The sequence below is a fragment of the Pteronotus mesoamericanus genome, unplaced genomic scaffold, assembly GCF_021234165.1.
Source record: "Pteronotus mesoamericanus isolate MK-2021 breed Mesoamerican mustached bat unplaced genomic scaffold, CSHL_Meso_final scaffold_54, whole genome shotgun sequence".
NCBI classification, from domain to species: domain Eukaryota; kingdom Metazoa; phylum Chordata; class Mammalia; order Chiroptera; family Mormoopidae; genus Pteronotus; species Pteronotus mesoamericanus.
In genome coordinates, this window is record NW_026555321.1 from 64,930,372 (window position 1) to 64,952,631 (window position 22,260).

Below are 22,260 nucleotides of genomic sequence, written 5' to 3' on the forward strand. Positions count from 1 at the left end.
GTATTTCTGTGGTATCAGTTGTTATTTCTTCTCTTTCATTTCTGATATTATTAATTTGGGTCCTCTCCCTTTTTTCTTGATGAGTCAGCTTAAAGTCTTGTCAGTTTTATTTATCTTTTCAAAGAACCAACTTCTGGATTGGTTGATCCTCTGAATTGTTCTTTTTGTTTCTGTGTCATTCAGTTCTGCTATAATCTTGACTCTTTCCTTCCTCTACTTGCTTTGGGGTTTATTTGTTGTTGTTTCTCCAGATCTTGAAGTTGTAGTTTTAGGTCTTTTATTTGAAATGTTTCTATCTTTTTAAGGTAAGCCTGTATTGCTATGAACTTCTCTCACAGGACTGCCTTTGCCATGTCCCATAGGTTTTGGACTGTTATCTGTTCATTTTCATTTGTTTCCAGAAATTTTTTTATTCCTTCTCTTATCTCATTATTGACCCATTCATTGTTTAATAGTCTATGGTTCAGTCTCCATGAGTTTGCAAGTTTTTGAAGTTTCTGTTTGAGGTTGATTTTGAGTTTCCAGCCATTGTGTTCTGAGAAAAAGTATGGTATTATTTCAATTTTCCTGAATTTGCTGAGGCTTGATTTGTGTCCTATCATGTGGTCTATCTTTGAAAAACTGACATGAGCATTTGAAAAGAATGTGTATTTTTCTTCTTTGGGATGTAAGGTTCTATATATGTCAGTTAAGTCTCTTTGATTTAGTGTGTCATTCAGTGCCACAATATGTTTATTAATGTTTCTTTTGGAAGATCTGTCCATTTTTGACAGTGGGGTGTTGAAATCCCCTACTATCAGTGTGTTGCGGTCTATATCTTTTTTGAGGTCATCCAACAATTTCCTTATAAACTTGGGGGCTCCTATATTGAGAGCATATAAGTTTACATGTCGATGTCTTCTTGATAGATTCTTCCTTTAAGTATGATAAAGTGCCCCTCTGGGTCTCTATGGCCGTCGTTTTTAAATCTACTTTGTCTGATACAAGGATGGCAACCCCGGCCTTTTTCTCTTGCCCATTTGCTTGGAATATTTTTTTCCATCCCTTTACTTCAATCTGTGTAGGTCTCTTGCTCTGAGGTGGGTCTCTTGTAGGCAGCATATGTGTGGGTCATGTTTTCTTATCCATTCAGCTACCCTGTGTCTTTTGATTGGGGCATTGAGTCCATTCACATTGAGAGATATTACTGATAGAAACTTACTCTTCTTTTCTCTATTGTACCTGTGTTCCTCTCTCTCTCATTCTTATCCTTCATCTGCTTAAACCAGTCCTCTTAGCATATCTTGGAGTGCTGCTTTGGTAGAGATGTATGCTTTTAGTCTTCTCTTGTCTGGGAAATTCCATATTTCCCCTTCTATTTTAATGGAGAGCTTAGCTGGTTAGAGCAGCCTTGGCTGTAGGCCCTTACTTTTCATGACTTGGACTATTTGTGGCCATTCCCTTCTGACTTGTAGTGTTTTTGTTGAGAAGTCAGCTCCTAGGCATATCGGGGCCCCATTGTATGTTACTTTCTCCTTCTCCCTTGCTGCCTTGAGGATTCTCTCTTTGTCTCTGACATTTGCCATTTTAATGATGATGTGTCTTAGAGTGGATCTCTTTGAGTCCCTCTTGAGTGGGGTCCTCTGTGCCTTCTGCATCCATGAGTACCTTTCTCTCCTCAAATTAGGGAAATTTTCCATCATTACTTTTTCGAGGAGGTTCTCTATTCTTTCCTCCACTTCTTCTCCTTCTGGTATCCCTTTTATGAGGATGGTACTGCGTTTCAGGTTGTCCCGCAGTTCCCTAAATGCCTCTTCATTCTTTTTGAGTCTTTTTTCCATTTCTTGTTCTTTCTGGGAGCTTCTTTCTACCTTATCCTCCATCTCACTGATTCGATCCTCGGCTTCATCCAGCCTGCTTTGGATTCCTTCTACTGTGTCCTTCAATTCAGAAATGGTATTCTTCATATCCTCTCATGTCTTCTTGATAGTTTATATGGCCTTTTCTAGGCTGATATAGTTTGCTGTAAGATCCTGATAGTTTCTCTCCAGTTTCTCATAGTTCTCTTTGAGCTGGCTGAGCTCACTGAGCTTCCTTAGAACCGTTGTTTTGAATTCAGTATCTAATAGTTCCCTTGCCTCTATTTCATTTAGGTGTCTCTGTGGGGAGTCCCCTTTTCCCTCATTTTGGGGGAACTTCTTTTTCTTCTCATTTTTGTGAGAGTCTGTTAAGTATTTTTATCCTTTACTTTTATTTCTGGGCCTGCCTCTTATGATGTCAGTTGTTGACCCTATAGGACCTTGGGTTGTTTTTTTGAGCCTTCCAGGAGTCTAATGTCTGTGTCTGACTCCTGCTTGGGGCAGCTCTGTGACCCCTTTGGTAAGGGCTGGGCTATTTTTTGGGATCTCTCTGCACTCTCATGCGGGCTCCTTGAGCGCGCTCCCAGCGCGGCAGCATCCCCCGCCTGCCTGGACTCACATGTGCTTGCCCCAGACCAGGGTGCTTATTTGCAACCTCGCGTACTCATTTGGCCCCCCAGGCCGGCGAGCTCTGCTGCACTGGTCAGTTTAGGGTCTTCTATTGTGTATTTTCCCTGCTTTTGGCTCTTTCGGTGCGTTGCTTGCCCTCGCCAAATGAGGACTACGGAAATGGGAGGGAGTCAGCTCCAGGACTCTCTGGTTAATCCTGTCTGTGGTCTCTCCTCCAGGGACTCTGGGAAGCTGTGCTAATTTAGTGGGCTACTCTGCAATCGCGGGTGGGCGTTCAATTTACACCTGCCCTTGCTGCTCTGTGCACTCCCTCGCAGGCCGTATAGGTGTCAACCTGTGGGAGGCCTTGCCGGCCGGTGCAAGCCTTCGCCAGCCCGCTTGGGTCACACACACACTCGCCAACTCTCGCCGGTCACTCGGCGCAAGTGTGGGCGCCTGCACTGGGTGTTTTTGGGGTGTCTATGTGTGCTTTTCGGCTTTTGGCTCTTTGGGGGTGTGGCCTCTTCCTGCGCAATGGAGACTTCGGCAAGGAGAAGGAGTCCAGACTCCCTGGTTCCTCCTCCCGTTTTTTCCCCAATGCCTTCGTTTCTAGTCTCTTCAGCGGTCTCTGGGCAGTTCTGTGACCCCTCCGACCAAGGATCCACCCCCTGTGGGGACTGCGTTTCAATCGCAGGCAGTCTGGTTCATGCGCGCCCTGCTTCTGCCTCTTTGGGGTCGTGCCTTTCCAGCCCACAATGGAGACTACCGAACAGGGAGGGAGTCGGGACTCCTCGGTTCCTCTTCCCGTTCTTTCCCCAATGCCTCCGTCTCGGCTGTCCTCAAGCCTCTCCCAGCCAGTCTACACTTAGCCCCCCAGCTCACACATGCACAAGTTGTGTGTGGAGCGCACAAAGGGCAGGTTAATTGATTCTCTTATGCCTGAGCGAGATGGTAGCTGCAGAGTGGTTGGTGCACCGTCACTGGGGCTCCACCGGCCACCGTGTCAGTTCTCTTCACAAAGTTTTCCTCACCAGTCTTTTCCCAGGCACCAGCCCATGCTGCTGCCGCCTCTACCCAGAAATCAAGGAGGGTGGCTGCCACTGCAACTTTTGCGTTGGCCCTTTAAATGTCTCTTTGCATCCTCAGCCACCTGTCTCTGGCAGAGATCACCCCTAAGCTTTTCGGGGTTGAGTTTTGTCTGTATTTTTTGGCTTTAGCTGCTGTAATTTAGTGGTTCCTGTTTATGATCCAGACCCCGTTCTTCTCGGGGGAAGCTAACTGGCCATTTCAATGCCCCTCTGGTGCCAGTGCCCGTGGGCACCCAGCCCACCCTCTCGCGCCTCCACCGCACTTCTCACCCATCGGGATGTGTGAGAGAAGAATCCACTGTCCGCGGCACCAAGGCTCCTCTCCCACTGTTGCTCCACTGCTTTCCAGGTGATTACTCCATTATTTAGTTGCAATTCCAGTTTGGTTTTGGGAGGAGGTCAGCGTGACTCCCATTCACTCCTCCGCCATCTTCTCTCTCTATCTGGGATGTTTTCTTTATTTCTTTTTCAGATATTTAGCTGTTAGTGCACAGAAATTCATCTGATTTCTGTACGTTTATTTTACAGATAGTAACATTATTAAATTTATTGATTCGTTCTAACAGTTTTATTGGTTGAATTTTTGTGATTTTCTATATATAACTCATATCACCTGCAAATAATGAAAATTTTAAATTATAACACTATTATTTTCTTAAACTATCACTTTACTGAGACACACATATTTAAAGCTAAAATAACAGAGTGACTAAAGTAGATTGATTAATGTAATAATGTTATTATGTGTTCAGTCTTCACATGCATGACTTTTTGGATATTGGGGGGTCTATTATAACAACACAGAACAATAAAGACAATTTCTATAACATTTATTTAATAATTTTAGAGCTCTAAGTAATAATAGAAAAAAATTAAATATTATTCCTTTTTGCCTGTAAGACAGCTGAAAATTGGCTTTGCTGAAATGACTAACTAATAAAAAGTAATCTTGGATAAAGTTTACAATGAAATATATCCCTTTTAAGAAAGTTCATAGAGCATTTATTTTATATTTTAAAATTTTGAAATGTAATACAACTAATAGACAAAATAAATATGCCTTGAATTAAAATACATACCTTTTGTATTTGAAAAGTTACTATGTTATGGTGTATGATTGTTTATCATGACCAATGAAACAAATATAGGAGTTGAATTAAAATTTCTAGGGTCAGGATTGAAATCTGCATTCTTTGGTTTTATTTCAATTTATATTTATGTCTGTATAACTTTAAAAGCTTGTACCAGTTTAGTTGTAGTTCTGTTTTACAACTATTGAATAGAGATAATAACAATCTTTTTGCCTCTAAAGTATTTGGAAAGGTAAGAATAAAATTGCTGCCAAGTAGAAAGTATTACTTAATAAGATTCGAAAACATTGAATCCTGAGGCTTTTGTTTAACATTTCATTTTAAGACATTTCATATTACTGTATCTCCAGCTAATTTTTACTGACTGTACAGAATATGTTGACTCTCTATCTCTCTTGATAAATGACATCTTCCTACTTTTCCTGTATTCTATAATTTGTTACTGAAAAAAAAAGTCAATCTTTTAGAAGAGAGTCAACAACAACTTTTCAAAAAAAAAAACTTACAAAATCTCTATCCATACATTTTGAAATATTTAAACTTTGCAAAATCAAAGTTGTGTTTCTTCTAATTTAAGTTTTGTTAGTCTAATTTTCCAGCCCAGATAATCTTGATTTTACCTTCTCATTTTCCTTTATTAAATTGTTCACCTACTTCTGCATCTTTTAATATGCTTTTATATTATTTCTGTGATTTGGAAGAGTCCTGAGAAGAAACCTGGTGGAAGCACTCGTCAGAGTGCCAGCATTGTAGATGCATCTCACCACCTTTTCATCTCAATTCTACAGTACAGTATAGAAATTTTAAAGATGAAAGTTAACATAGGCCCATGAAACAGAGATGGAACTGAGCTGGTCCTTAAGAAAATTAGACATTGAAACATCACTTTTTTATTTTAATGGAATATACATGTCCAGTCTATACACTTGTTCTTGAGCTTCTTTGGATTTTTGATGCATTCTTTGATGAGAGTTATCATTAAATTTCACAAAAATACTTATTAAGTCTGTTTAATATATGCTTTGACAATAACACTTGTAATAATGGGTGCTATTAATTCAATCTATATGTCATTAAAGAATATATTCTCATAATTTTTAGATTTATTCTATATTGAAGTAATTGTATTTAGGGAGGGGCTATATGATGTAGGATTATGAGCAGTTCAAATATAAGCTCTTTCATCTAAGAGCTATACTGCCATCAAGATATTTCTAATATATTAACCATCAGCATAGACTAATTTATGTTGGGGTAACAAACATTCCTTATCTTGATGACTTAAACCAAGAGTAGTTTTTTTTTTTAAGTCGTTATTTTTTTTATTTTTGCATTCTTTAAATTGTTGTTCAAGTACAGTTGTCTCCATTTTCCCACTACCTCTTTCCCCTATTCCATGCCCCCCCCAATCCTGCCCCCTTTTGGCTTTGTACATGGGTATTTTATGCATGTTCTTGACAGCCCTTCCCCTACTTTCCCCTGTTTGCCCCCCTCCCCTTCCCTCTGGTTACTGCCAATTTGTTCTATATTTCCACGTCTCTGGTTCTATTTTGTTTGCTTGTTGTTTTGTTGATTAGGTTCCACTTATAGGTGAGATTACGTGGTATTTGTCTTTTACTGCCTGGCTTCTTTCACTTAGCATAATGCTCTCCAGTTCCATCCATGCTGCCGTGAAGGGTAGGAGCTCCTTTCTTTCTGCTACATAGTATTTCATTGTGTAAATGTACCATAGTTTTATAATCCACTCATTTATTGTTGAACACTTAGGTTGCTTCCAGCACTTGGCTATTGTAAATTGTGCTGCTATGAACATTGGGGTGCATAGGTTCTTCTGAATTGGTGTTTTAGGATTCTTAGGGTACAATTACAGTAGTGGAATTACTGGGTTAAAAGGCAATTCCATTTTTAGCTTTTTGAGGAAATTCCAAACTGTTTAGTTCTTTATGCAGATGAAACTCTAAAGCTCAGGAAGATGTGATTTGCTCAAATCTCACAGTGGCAAGTCTATGACTTGAACTTTTGGAACTTTAATTCTTAGTCTAAAAATCATTCCATTGTACTCTCTTTTCTGTCCAGTAATGATTCAATAAATGGATAGTCAACTTGGCAATTGCATCCATGAAAATTCTATTGTTTTTTCTCATCATAAGACATCTGCAGATAAGCTAGGTAAGGAGACCAGTAAGATTGCCTGTAGTCTACAGTTTCTTCTCTTGTCTTCTTTTTTTTTAAAAAAGATTTTATTTATTTATTTATTTATTTATTTATTTATTTATTTTTTAGAGAAGGCAAAGGGAATGAGAAAGAAAGGTAGAGAAACAATGATGTGAGAGAAAAACAATGATTGATTGCTTCTTGTATACAAGAGTAGTTGTTTTTTTTTTTTTTTTTTTCCTTTACTCATGCCACTACCCATTGAGGTTAATCTAGGGAAAATAAATCTTAGTTGAAATTCTGCACATTCCAGTAACTCATGGGAAAAGCTGAGTGGCAGCCATATTAAATACCCTCTGTAACTTTTCCAGAAGCCACAGAGAACTTTGGAAAATTCTGAACTGGCAATAAAATTCTTGTGTTTATGGAGTATTCATGAACATTAGTATCTACATTATGGATACTAATTTGGCACAAAACTAAATGTATAACTTATATATTCTATATTTATCCTTAATATTCCAATAATATTCATGTGGATATTAGCAAAATTCTTCTGAAGTATTCCTAAAAGAAGTCTCCAGGAACGAAGTACCTTAGGTATATAATATTGTAATATGAAGAGGTGAATCATATTTCCCTTGTGAATTAAAACAAAAATTAGAGAAAAATTTAGAAGACAGGCAGGGTTACTCAAACAGAAATGTATTTTGGTAGAGAGAAGCAATGGAAGAGACAAAGAAAGACAGCATTATGTTAAGAAATGGAGAAAAAAAATTAAGTGATTCTAACAACAAAATTCACATTCAATAAGGAGAAGTATTTAAATTAAAACTAGCATATTTGTGGTCTCAACATATACTGAGAAAATTCAGAAAAAGAATATTAGGCTTACAGTTTGAGAGCTAAATGCCAAGAGAAGTGACAACAGAATCTAGGGCCTGCATCTGCAAAGTGACATAAAGATCTTGGCTTCCTTCAAGAGTGCACCCTGAGAGTGTAAATGACTTGCTACAATACATCTGATTGTAATTTAAAAGAGAACATCTCTACCTCACATGCTTTCCAGTTCATAATTTGGACTGCTCTACCTTCAGACTATAAAAGTACTTTCTGAACAAAGAGAGGGTTCCAAGTATGATGATATGAGTAATTCATTTTGGTGGTCTTTGTTATGGAAATACCTCAAAGGCTTGGTGAATTTCAGTGCTGCATTTTCATTCATCATGACAAGAATGCCTACATAAATCATGTGTTCTCATTGATGTCATTACCCAGTTGGAAGCTAGTTAAAGCAAATGATAAAAAGATCTTTTAGGTCAAACAATACTAGTCTGCTTTCATTTACATCAGACATTACTGAACTAGAAATACAAGTAGAGACAAGCACATGTTAGGATTTTTTATTTCTTTCAAGTTTATTTTATTCATTTACTTTGCTTTTTTATAGAGTTTAGCTTTGTTCACCTTCTGCTATGAATAGGACAATTTGAAGAAAAGATTTTCTGACTTTCTTAGCATCATGAAATAATTTTATTTTGGAATTATCTGAATAATAAATGGAAAATAACCTCAGTTCACCCATATCAACATTACAAGTTATTAAACAACATTACAAATGAAAGAGTGTTTTCCTGCTATTATGTGAGTACTCTGTTTAGAGAAACAGATAAACACCCTAACAGTTGACTGACAGGAAATATGTTTGTTTCCCTTTTTTATTTCAGCTTCATTATGTGCCATGGAGGTGGAGTCTTGAAATCACAGTTTGTGTTCATTTCAGTTCATCTGTTCATTGACTTGTGCAACATACAAATCCTGACAAAATTTTTTAAAAAAAGTGATACCTAGATTTGATTTAGCACCAAGCAATTTACACATTAGGCAAGATGTCTTGATATTTTGAGATAAAACACTTTGAAAGTCCACTACAAAATTTCTAAAATTTTCATAATTCTGGTTTGGTGATATAGCCTATCAATCTGCCACTTCTTATTAATAGCAGCTATAGTCTGAAGTCCTCGCACAGAAGCACTCTGTATCTCATGAACATATCTCATCCCATTCTTCCTGCAAACATGACATTAAAAGACCATTATATGACTACCATCGTATAATTGCTACAAGGTTCTAAGCTGCCTCACTCTGACACCAAGCTTGTCAGCCTCCCGTCAGCATGTTCCAGGGAGTTCTTATTAGTTAAATATTCTTAACAGTACCTCACTAATACTTTTTTTTAAATTTGAAAAGTTTAAACAACTTGAAATTTTAAAGATTATCACTTTATTTCCTAGAATAATTATTGCCAGTGTCAATAATTTATTTTTTAAAACTTGTGAGTTGACAATAGAAATGTTAGCAGTTAATCCTCTAGAGATTTCTTTCAGTGTCATTTTAAGAAATAAGGTATAATATTATAAACAGTGGGTGATAGAATTACAATTCTGGTTTGTTTGTTTTTTTGCACATATAATTATTCTCAGTTTATTCTTCTGTAACCATGTAAGGCAAAACAATGCTCAGATAAAATAGCGTTGGGAAACACCCTGTCTGGTTTCAGGAACTGTAACCCTGCAGACAGGTTGTAGGGCCCCAAGGCTGGAAATAATCAGGGAGGCCTTGGAGAAGCAGGACCCTGAGGAGACATAACCTGTCCCCCCTGGAAGGGGTGTAGCTCCTGCTTCTCTGCTTTGCCCTGTGATGGTTGCTTGTTGATGACAAGTAAGTTATCTCATGCAGAGATAACAACCTAAACCAGATATCAGACATCAATCAGTATGGGAGGCAGACAAGAAATTGGGGTACATGGAGAAAGGGAAAAAGGCCCACACTGCTCGGCTCAGCTTGGACATGGCTGGAGTCCTCATTCCATCTTAAAGAAGTCTCCTTGTCTCTTGGTGGCTCCCTCCTCTTGCCTGGCTCAGGCTTGAAACAATACCTGAGACAGTCCTAAACCAGATCTGGTGGTTCCCAGGGAAATCAGGACTAAAAGTAAGTTCTTTGAAGTGTGCTTTGTTTTCCCCACAGAAGCTATAGCCAACTCATCCTGGGAAGGAAATTTACATTATTCACAGATCCTAACCCTATACCCTTGTGCACTCATGTTTACTACGCTCTCACGTTTAGTCTCTCTCTTGTTTACTAGTCTCTTCTCGGACCCAGGTAAACTGGTGTGTTTCTGCTATTTGTTTTCTTCAAAACATCATCCATTCTCTGTGAACATTAACACGCTGATGTAATGAGATAACCTGTGCATTCCTGTTACCTAGCCCCACTGATAACCCTTTCCATAAAAGCCTTTGAACAGAGAGACTCTGGGTCTTCCCCACTAGAGGGATGTGCTATGTCCCTTCTCCTGGCAAACAGAGAAGTGTTTGCAATGACTCATGTTACAGAGAAGTGTTTGCAATGACTCATGTTTATTCCCCTAGTCGTGACACCCTCAGGAGGGGCTCTGCAGGATCAGAGCCCTGACCCCATCTCAGCTGGCTCCGGTAACCCTCAGATCCCAGAGCACCACGCTCCCCATGATGTGCTGTGTCCCCCAGTGGCAGTTGTTGCCCAGGCCAGGGACCCGTGTTGGTGCTCCTCCCACACACATCACGTGCTTCCCCCATTACAAAATAGAGGTGAAATACTTGAAAGTTGAGATAAAAGCTAAGCTCATGGCAAAATTACAAGTCATCTCTGCTTTTTTTCATGTTGGAAAAGGCTAATTTATGTATAAGGTCGGTTTCAGAATGGAGGTGAATCAGGCTCAGAGAACTTGGAATTCTACCCACCTTTGAACCCAGGACTATGATTAAAAGAATTACACTCTTCTGATCTCTTAAATAAGTGTAGCAAAGGCATGAAAATAAATGCAAGGGATACTGCAGAAAATATACATTCTTTAAAATGTGGACAGATTTCCAAATTATTAAAACAGTGAGGAAAGGTAATAATTACTTAAAAGGGATTTTATTATACTTAAAGGGATTTTATTATCCCTTTATTAAGGTATTTCAGAATATCACAGAACTGAAATAAAAGCCTTGCAATAGACCTGCATATAGGGATAGTTCTTTCTCAAAGTCCTAAACATGGACAGTCAGCTCATTCTTGAATACTTCTGATAAGGAGAATGCTTTTTTAAAGACTAAAACCCCACAATGGGAATTTTTTTTTATTGAAAGTTCTCCTTCATAGTATTCCATCATGTATATGTACCATAATTTTTTGATCCAATCATCTACGGATGGACATTTAGGTTGCTTCCAACACTTGGCTATTGTACATTGTGCTGCTATGAACATTGGGGTGCATAGGTTCTTTTGTATTGGCGTTTGGTGTTCTTAGGGTATAGTCCCAGCAGGGGAATCACTGGATCAAAAGGCAGTTCCATTTTCAGCTTTCTGAGGAAATTCCACACTGCTTTCCACAGTGGCTGCACCAGTATGCATTCCCACCAACAGAGTACTAGGGTTCCCTTTTCTCCACAGCCTCGCCAGCACCTGTTGTTTGTGGATCTGTTTATGATGGCCATTCTGACTGGTATGAGGTGGTACCTCATGGTGGTTTTGATCTGCATTTCTCTGATGGCTAGTGCTGCTGAGCATCCTTTCAAATGCCTCTGGGCCCTCTGTATCTCCTCCTTGGAAAAGCGTCTGCCCAGGTCCTTTGCCCATTTTTTGATTGGATCGTTTCTCTTCTTGGAGTGGAGTCGACATGGATGGAACTGGAGAGCATTATGCTAAGCAAAATAAGCCAGGGGAAGAAAGACAAATACCATATGATCTCACCTATAAGCGGGACCTAACCAACAATACAAAGGTGCAAGGAAAATAAGACCAGCAACACTGAAAGGAAAAGAAATCAACAGAGAAAAGAGGGAAGGAGGGCGGGGCAGGGAAAGGGAAGGGAAGGGGAAAGTCAAGGAACATATAGCAAGGACTCGTGGACAAAACCAAAGGGTAAGAGCTGAGGGAGGGAAGGAGGGAGGGGTCGAGGAAAAGTGGTGCGATGGGAGGCAGAGACAAATGTATTTAAAAAAAATAAAATAAAATTTAAAAAACAAACAAACAAACAAACAAAAAGAAAGAAAGTTCTCCTTCATATTGAACCAAAAGCTGCTTTTTTGAAACTCATATTCATGGTTGTGGCAGCAAAGTGACCCTGCGAAAATATCCACAGAGCCTGTAAATATATTTGGTTACACACAAAAATGTATTTGCAGATATGAACAAGGTTAAGGATTTTGAGATGGGTAGATAATGGTGAATTATTAGGATGGGTCCAAGTTATTAACATGAGGCCTTAAAAGCAAAAAATTTTCTGCACTTGAGGGCAAGAGACACAGGGCAGAAGTAAAGCTTGGGAAGATTTGAACCATGAGAACAACTCAGCCTACCTTTGCTGACATTGAGGATGAGAGAAACAGGACAGGGAGTACAGGAGGCCTCTAGAAGCTGACAACAATTTCCAGTTGAAAGGCAGCCAGGAGAGAGGGACTTCAGTCCTAAACTACTTGTAAGGGAACCCTGAAAATAAGCCTAAGTTGCCTGAGCATGAATTCTCTTCCAGACCCAAGAAAGAAAATAGTTAAACCGACCGATTTCTGAAGTATGAAAGTTATAAATTTATAATCATAAATGTATGGTCAGTAATACCAGCAATATTAAAAAACAGTTAGGTCATCTGGCCTTGCGCAGAAAATAATTAACTCTCACTCCAACTCCTTGGAAGTGTTTCAAGTTTTAAAAAATAATTTAATATCTTTTGGTCTACATTCTCTCTTCTGAGCTATAACCCTTAATCCTTTGCACTATTCTTGTCCCCCTCAGAGACACTAATTAATCTCTCTGTATACACACTGTTTTGTCAATGCCAGTAATAAACCATGGTGTGTATATTAACACAGTAACTTGGCAGTAAACTGACTGAATAGAATTGTGTTGCTTATGGTAGAAATTCATAACAGATTTTTTTGATGAATGTTTCATATGGTTGGCAACTTAGCTGTGTTTAATTTATGTCTTTTGATCTTTCTTACATAAAAATCTAAACCAGTTGCATCTTCTTCTGAAAATGATTAGGAACAATGACTTCATGGACAGAAATGAAGACATAGGGCAGAGATCAGAAAGACATGCCCAGGATCAGGCGCCTAGAGCCTGTGCAAACCCCAAAGGTGGGAGATCACCTGCAAAAAGTTACTCTCAGTCCTTTAAACCAGTGTTTATGTAAAAAAAAAGGGGGGGGGAATTTGAGACACAGAGGCACATGGAGGGGAGAAGGTTACATAAAGATGGAAGCAGATATTGGAGGGATCATGTTTATAGGCCAAGGGATGCCAAGGATTGCTGGCAGCCACCAGAAGCTAGGAAAGAAACGTGGAATCAATTCTTTCTCAGAGCCTCTAGAAGGATGCCTCTCCCTTCTCTTTCTTTATCTGACCAATTGTTTCATAAGAAGGAACTGGTTGTTTCTAAAAGATATTGAACTGAACCGATGAAATTACTCCAAACTAAAATACCAAATAGAAAACATATTAAAGAGCCATAAAACTCAAGATACTAAAAATATATGAAAATATGTAGCTAAATGTATACAATATTTAGATATATATATTTAGATATTAGATATAATGACAATAGGAACTGTAAAATCCTATCCTAAAGTTCAAATGGCCAACTGTTGACATACACACAGGAGCACTATTCAATATGAGATTTTGGTCTGACTAGGTTGTCCAATAAAAGAGTCTTCATGTTTCAAGAAAGATAAAGGTAACATCGCACCTGAGGAAGGTAACAGTTTATTATGCTCAGTGTAGGCTTCCTATTCTCTGAGCATGACATTGACAAATTTAAACTGTTTCAATAGATGTCATTGATCTTGGCATAAAATTATTGATAATTTTTATTTATTTAAGCATTCACTGTCTTCTGTATATTATCATGGGTTAATGTGTTACAGTTTCCCTAGATTGGGCAGGTCCCCTTGCACTCAGGTAATCAGAAGAAGATGGACGGAGTCATGGGGATGCTTGACAGGCCTTTATTCAGGAGAGTCATACAGGCCACAAGCCCATGGGAAGACACACAGTCCACAGACCTGTGCCCGAGGAGCCACAAAAGCCACAAACATATGTCTATGCCAGCGCCCAACTCCCTCCCTCGTCCAAAGCTCCTACCCCTTAACTACTGGCCCAAACAAAGCCAGCTGCAGGCCAAAAAGTGAAGTAACCTAGTATGAACTGTGCATGTGTGTCTACTCAAGGCTAAGAGGCAGTTTATTGTACCCGGGCTCAAAGCTGTGAGAACACTACTTTCTCAGTCTCCCTCAAGGTTATGAGAAGCTGTTCCCTCCAGTTACCCAAGGATCTGGGTGAGGAAGCCAGACTGCCTCCACTTATCCTACATTAACAAGAGAGGTTTTTTGTTGGGGTTCTCTGAAGACATAGATTGCAAAACACCAATTCAAAAGACCCTATGCACCCCAATGTTCATAGCAGCACAATTTACAATATCCAAGTGCTGGAAACAACCTAAGTGCCCATCAGTAAATGTGGGGATCAAAAAACTATGGCACATTTACACAAATGAATACTGTGCAGCAGAAAGAAAGAGTTGCTTCCCTTCACTACAGCATGGATGGAACTGGATAGAATTATGCTAAGTGAAATAAGCTAGGGGATGAAAGACAAATACCATATGATCTCACCTATGAATGGAACCTAATAAATAAAACAAACTAGCAAGGTAAATATAACCAGTAACATTGAAAGAATAAATAAACCAACAGAAATGAGAGGGAAGGAGGGAGGGGGATAGCAATGAAAGGAAGGGGAAGGGTCAAATCAAGGAACATGTATGAAGGACACATGGATGGAGCCAAGGCGGGGATGGGAGGGGAAGGGGAAAGTGGTGGTGGGGAAATGGAGACAAAACTATTTGAACAATAAAAATAAAAATAGAAAAAAATTGTCTTCAAAACCATCAAGGGCTTTTTGAAGAACGCGGAGAAAAAAAAACAAACAAACCCAGGTTCATTTATATTTTCTATGATTTCTCCTGTAAATTATTACTCCTGCAATTGGAGTTTTAAAAAATTCAGATAACTGAAACCAGGCAATAAATGGTTTAAGGTGACTTAGGAATAAAGATGTGAGAGTTATTTAGCCATAACATAATAATAACATTTTAATTTATAAAAGAATTCTATTCTATAGTAACAGTAATGTCTATGTTAAAGATAAAAATAACTAAAAATCGCTTTACTTTGAGGCAAATGTAATAGAATTATGTGAAAAGAATTAGTGATGAATACCAATATTTAAGCGGGAACAATCGATTTAAAGGCCAAAAATTTATCAGCAATGTTAAATTAAATGTTCTTATTTTATAATTAATCAGTTTAATTTTTCCTGCTAAAAATTCCATAATTATGCTCAAATTATAAAGTATAACAATACTATTTTAAGAATCCTGGCAAAAAATGCTAATATTTCTCTATACCATCACCAACCTATTTTATTTTATTATTTTTTTTAATCTTTTTTTATTAATTAATTATTTTTTCAAATACATTTGTCTCCACCTTCCCCCCACCACTTTCCCCACTTTGGCTTTGTCCATGAGTCCTTGCTATACGTTCCTTGACTTGCCCCTTCCCTTCCTTTTCCTCCGCCCACCCCTCCCTCCTTTCCTCTTGCCTCTGTTGGATTTCTTTTTTCTTTCAGTTTTGCTGGTCTTATTTATAATAATATCAAAAAGAATAAAAACTTAGAAACCTCCCATTGAAATTTTCTTGTTACTATTACTCTCATTCTGAGTAAATGGAGCAAAATAATAACTTTGTACTTTCTCTTACTAAAAACCTATCAGCATATTATGAATTTTGTACTTATGATCATTTCAACTTTTGTTGAAGTGTAGGCAAAATGATATTCTGAGGAAAGTGGTAGGTTGAACAATACTTGACTTGCGTTTAGAGCACTGTTAATCCTATTAATTTACTGATTTCCCTCACCTCCACATTTCTGTTGTTGTTGTTATTAAAATTCTCTCCTGGGCACAACATCTATCCTTGCTGATACTACTTCAATTTAATCAGACATCAAATTTATGCAATGGTTGATTATCTGAACCTTAAAGTATAATAAAATCAGGCCAAACTCCAGAATAAAAAGTGACAGTTTTCTGTCCTAAGTGAACATAGAGACACTTAAACATTTTAATAGTTAAAGCAAAATCATCATGGGGCATACAGTGAATTACTGAATTAAAAAAGTAACTTAAGAAATAGCGTCCAAGAATAAGAGTAAGGTAGACAAGGAAATTCTTAGTGTCACTTCCTCAGTTGGTGTTGTATAGGAGCATCAGTTTTAAAATTTTTGAGGTGGTTTTAGAAAACTAAGACGGGAATGAATGAAAATTCAAAGCAACAAATTTAGTTGGGGAAAGGGACAGAAGAACTGGTCAAGTTTCTGAAAATGTTATACTCATCTAGGGACTTAATTTAGTCTCAGAACTATTTTAAAGGACAGTCATTGTAATTTTATAAGAAGAGTCATGACAATTTTTTTCCTTCTTGAAATGTGTTTCTCTCAAGGCTAAAACGTACAGATTAAGTGGAGAGATTAGCTTTAGTCAAGAAGGTAAAAGGCCAATAATAATGAAATTCAGTGGCTTCCTTCATACTTATTCTAAATTTTGGATAGTTGCCTAGTCCATGCCTGAATGCAATGAAAGCTCTATCAGGGGTTTCCAACCTTTAGGTGTCTCTGGGCCACACTGGAGGAAGAGTGTTGTCTTGGACCACATATTAAATACACATACACTAACAAAAATTGATGAGCAAAAAAAGGTTTTAAGTAAATTTACAATTTTCTGTTGGGTTGCATTCCTAGCCATCCTGGGCTACATGTGGATGGTGGGCTGTATGTTGGATACCCCTGCCAGGTATATGCATACAACATTTGAACCTAAAAAACAGCTTACATGTGTAGCAAATGGAATACCTACTTTATTTGTCCTTATTATCTGTAATACAATATATATGTAAAATTAACTTAGTTTTAATTATGTTAAAGGTGACCTGCAAAAATACTACAAATTTCAATTGCCTTAGCTATGTGCTTCAGCAGTTAAATATCTCTTTTAGCCAAGCCAAGATAAGTCAGCAAATAAGTTGATAAACAGTGGCCCTGCAAAGTACATTTTAATGTCTTCAAAGTCAAGGTCTGCCATGTTTTTGTTCTGCCAATGACATCAGGGCTCACGAGTCAGGGAATATAAGAGCTGATGTCTGGAAATCCCAGAAATTTATAACCTTATCCAGTCAACTGTTTTCATTCAGGAAAGAATGGGTTATAGATAATTATCTCAGTCTTGCCAGACTTACTATACAGTTATTCTATATCATCAGATTCTAGAAAAAGAAAATGAAAGAATAGTGACTACAATAGTATTTTATTATGGAATGTAACTTCCACAATTTTTTAACTTGTCTCCATTTAAATTTTTAACTTGTAAAGGTAATAAAGTTCTAGTGCTGAGCCCACCATTTCCTTTCATAAATTTGTCAGAATTCCCTAGAAAAACAGAACAGAATTAAAAAATATAGAGAGAAGTAGAAATAGATAAATAGGTAGATACATCAATTAAAATCAACTGTCCTCAGAAAAATAAGAATAGAGTTACCAAATGACCTAGCAACCCCTCTTCTGCGCATCTACCTGTAAAACTTGAAAGCATTTGTTCGCAAAGACATATGCACCTTTATATTTATCACAGCATTATTCTTTGGCCAAGACATGGAAAAACAAAAGTGTCCTTCAACAACATGGATTGATCTTGAGAATATCATGCTAAGCAAAATACATCAAACGGAAAGTCAAGAACCATATAATTTCACTCATATATGGGATATAAAACTGAAAGCAAAAATGTAAACAAACAGAAACTCATAGATACAGACAATGGTATGATGATTAACAAAAGAAAGGGGAGTGGAATTAGTAAAGAGTAAAGGGGGGCAAATACATGGTGACAGGAGGTTTGACTTTCGGTGGCAGGCACACAATGTGATATACGGATTATGTATCATAGAATTGTACATTTGAAATCTATATAATTCTATCAACCATAGTTACCCTAATAAGTTTAATTAAAAAATCAACCATTACAATTTCCCACACTAGTTATTCTGACTCTCTAAGCATCAAAAAGCCATAGTTTAACAAAAAGAGATATTCTTGCCTCCTAGAAGAAACTCTGCCCTGAGTGCACTAGACAATGTCAGTGGTGCTGTTTCTGACAATGGCAGTTTCTTTGTATGAAATAAAAATACCTCTACGTTTTGTATAATGGAAACTCTATATTTTTAAAATTGTCATGTAATCTGGGAATAATAATAGTCACATTGTTATTCTGTGGTGAAGGCAGAAACTTTATAAACAAGAACCATGAGAAATTAAAATTATTTCTGTTTTTGCAATGACACTAAAGATCAAAGTCAAATAACTCTACAAGAATAGATTTATTATAAATTCCAATGCCAAAATCTAGCACAATCAGACCTACTTCAGAGGCCCCACTTTTTCTCTGCTATTTATATTCTTTTTGTATCATCACAATCCTACTTCCTCCAACCAAAATCTTCCTTGAACAGAGAGAGGTTGTAAACTGCTGCCTGCCACAGTGTCCAGCCCTGCTCAGGTAACTCAGAACCACAGCCACGCCACCCCTGCTGCTTTGCACAGTGCAGAGCTCTTTATAGAATCACCCACATGGAAAGGACCTCAGGAAAAAATGGACTCCTGCAATTCCTAGTGAATCCTTGTGATTTGGTTTGGAGTGCACTTTTTGAAACAACAGTGTTTTCTCTTCCTGGATAAAAACACATCTTAGTGCCAATTTTTGTTTGGAATGAAAACATGTTGGAGCTAAATGCTAACATGCCAGAAAGTTACCTTGTAAAGATGGCAATGCCAGTGGAACCATGCTGCTTGAAGTTCTGGATTGCATTCTGCCACCAACTCATCCAACTGACAGGTCCCTGCATCTGTCCCTCTAGGATGTCTACAAAATTGGCGGTATTGGTACTGTCCCTGTGGGTCAAATGGAGACTGGTGTTTTCAAACCTGGCATGGTGTTCACCTTTACTCCAGTTAATGTTAAAACTGAAGTAAAGTCTGTTGAAATGAAGCTTTGAGTGAAGCCCTTCCTGAGGACAATGTGCTTCAATGTCAAGAATGTGTCTGTCAAAGATTTTCATTGTGGCAATGTGGCTGGTGACAGCAAAAATGACCCACCAATGGAAGCAACTGGCTTCACAGATCAGGTGATTATCCTAAACTGCCCAGGCCAAATCAGTGCTGGATATGCACCTGTTCCAGACTGTCACAGAGCATATAATGCTTGCAAATTTGCTGAGATGAAGGAGAAGATTTATTGTCATTCTGGGAAAAATCTGGAAGATGGCCCAAAGTTTTTGAAATTTGGTGATGCTGCCATTGTTGATATGGTTCCTGGCAAGCCCATGTGTATTAAGAGCTTCTCTGACTATCCTCTCCTTTGCTGTTTGTGACATGAGACAGACCATTGCTGTTGGTGTCATCAAACCAGTGGACTAGAAGGCAGCTGGAGCAGGCAAAGCCATGAATTCGGCTCAGAAAGCTAAATGAATATTACCCCCAACACCTGCCACCTTAGTCTTAATCAGTAGTGGAAGAACAGTCTCAGAAATGTTTTTCTCAATTAACCATTTAAGTATAACAGTGAAGGACTGGTTAATGGCTACAATTAATTGTAAAACCTTCAGAAGTAAAGGAGACTGTTTTGTTGACCATTTGGAATTTTTGTGTGTGGAGTTTTGGCAGTATTTAAGTTATTTGTTTTTAAAATCAGTACTTTTTAATGGAAATAACCAAAATCTGTCACAGAATTTTGAGACCCATTAAAACAAAGTTTAATGAGGAAAATACCACATCTCATATCAGTAATTACATAACTATTCTGTGTATTTTGAGGTGATAAGAAGCATGATGGCATTTCACTGTTACGTGCCCCAAAGTCTTTATGAAGTTGTTATCCTCTATACCACAGGGTTTATGTTTTAAAATATAAAATTACTAACATATCCTCCAACAACCTGGTTTAAATACTTCCATTTACTGGAAGTATTTAATAGAGATACTAATAGATAATAGAATCCACAAACAGAAATCAAAATATCCCATGATAATAGAAACTGTTCTATTTATATACTCCTATACAGTTGCTCAGTACATTGCTTATTATTGATCTTCCTTGAGTGTTTTATATATGAATATCTAGGATTATTATACTGAATGAACTTCTACACTTCATTTTGCATGGAGGAAATGTCAACCAATATTAGCTTGTTTATTGAATGAATGAATGGAAAACTATAGCATAAAAAACAAATTCATGAAATATTAATCCAAAAATGAAGAGAAAGAATGTAAAAACACAAATTTCCATAAATGTTAAAGACTAATTACCTTTTAAGCTATTTCAATTTGTGCAATATATTGAATACATTAACTCTAAAATTTATAACATCGTAAACTCAATTAAATCAAGGCTGGTATCTTTGCACATTTTATGAAAGTCATCAGAAAAAAAATCATATTTCAAGAAAAATAATAAATATAAAATGTTGCAGGTAAATAATGGGAAAATAAAAATGGATTCATGATTAGAAAATGTATGATAGAGTAGTCTTATTTATGAAGGAAAACCCCTCTCTGAGTGGGCAACCCAATTTCCACAGAATTCCTTTTCCAGAACAATCCTTCCTCTGGTGGATTGACATGGATTTGGAAAAAGATCTCTCCAGTAGAGCTATAAGGGAGTATGCTGTTTAATAATTGTGGGTCCACAACCTTCACTATTGAAAGTAGCATTGTTCTTTTATTTATTTTTTATTTATAAAAAATATTTTAATTTATTTTTTCAAATACATTTGTCTCTGCCTACCCCACACCACTATCCCTTCCCCCCTCCATCCTTCCCTCCCTCAGCTCTTCTCCTTTGGTTTTGTCCATGAGTCCTTGCTATATGTTCCTTGACTTTCCCCTTCTCTTCCTTGTCTCCGCCCCCCTCCCTCCTTCCCTCTTCTCTCTGTTGATTTCTTTTCCTTTCAGTGTTGCTGGTCTTATTTTCCTTGCATCTTTGTATTGTTGATTAGGTTCCACTTATAGGTGAGATCATATGGTATTTGTCTTTCACCCCCTGGCTTATTTCGCTTAGCATGATGCTCTCCAGTTCCATCCATGCTGTCGCGAAGTTTAGTAGTTCTTTTTTTCTTTCTGCTGTGGAGTGTTCCATTGTGTTTATGTACCATTACTTTTTGATCCAATCATCTACTGATGGACATTTAGGTTGTCTCCAACACTTGGCTATTGTAAATTGTGCTGCTATGAACATTGGGATGCAGAGGTTCTTTTGTATTGGCATTTTGGTGTTTTTAGGGTATAGTCCCAGCAGGGGAATCACTGGATCAAAAGGCAGTTCCATTTTCAGCTTTTTGAGGAAATTCCACACTGCTTTCCACAGTGGCTGCACCAGTCTGCATTCCCACCAACAGAGTACTAGGGTTCCCTTTTCTCCACAGCCTCACCAGCACCTGTTGTTTGTGGATCTGTTTATGATGGCCATTCTGACCGGTGTGAGGTGGTACCTCATGGTGGTTTTGATCTGCATTTCTCTGATGGCTAGTGCTGCTGAGCATCCTTTCAAATGCCTCTGGGCCCTCTGTATCTCCTCCTTGGAAAAGTGCCTGCCCAGGGCCTTTGCCCATTTTTTGATTGGATCGTTTGTCTTCTTGGAGTGGAGTCGAGTGAGTTCTTTATATATCTTGGAGATCAAACCTCCATCTGAGGTATCATTAGCAAATATATTTTCCCATAGAGTTGGCTCCCTTTTCATTTTGCTGATGTTCTCTTTTGCCATGCAGAAGCTTCTTATTTTGATGGGTTCCACTTGTTTATACTTTCCTTTATGTCCCTTGCTTTAGGAGACATACCAGTGAAAAAATTGCTGCGTGTGATATCTGAGAGTTTCCTGCCAATGGTCTCCTCTAGGACTTTGATGGTGTTGCAACTTATAATTAAGTCTTTTATCCATCTTGAGTTTATTTTTGTGTATGGTGTCAGCTGATGATCCAATTTCAATTTATTTGCATGTAACCGTCCAGCTCTCCCAACATCATTTGCTGAAGAGGCTATTATTGCTCCATTTAATGCTTCTGCCCCCTTTGTCAAATATTAGATGCCCACAGAGACCTGGGCTTATTTCTGGGCTGTCTATTCTGTTCCACTGGTCTATGGGTCTGTTCTTGTGCCAGTACCAGATTGTTTTGAGTATAGTGGCTTTGTAGTAGAGTTTGATGTCCAGTATTGTGATCCCCCCTACTTGTGTTTCTTTCTCAAAATTGCTGCGGCTATTCGGGGTCATTTATGGTTCCATA

At 37.9% G+C, this 22,260-nt stretch overlaps 1 pseudogene; it reads left to right on the top strand.

Annotated features, from left to right (window-relative positions):
* The window catches only part of LOC129088168 (elongation factor 1-alpha 1-like), a 45,728-nt pseudogene extending 26,278 nt beyond the window's left edge, over window positions 1–19,450 (top strand).
* The last annotated feature ends 2,810 nt before the right edge of the window (window positions 19,451–22,260 follow it).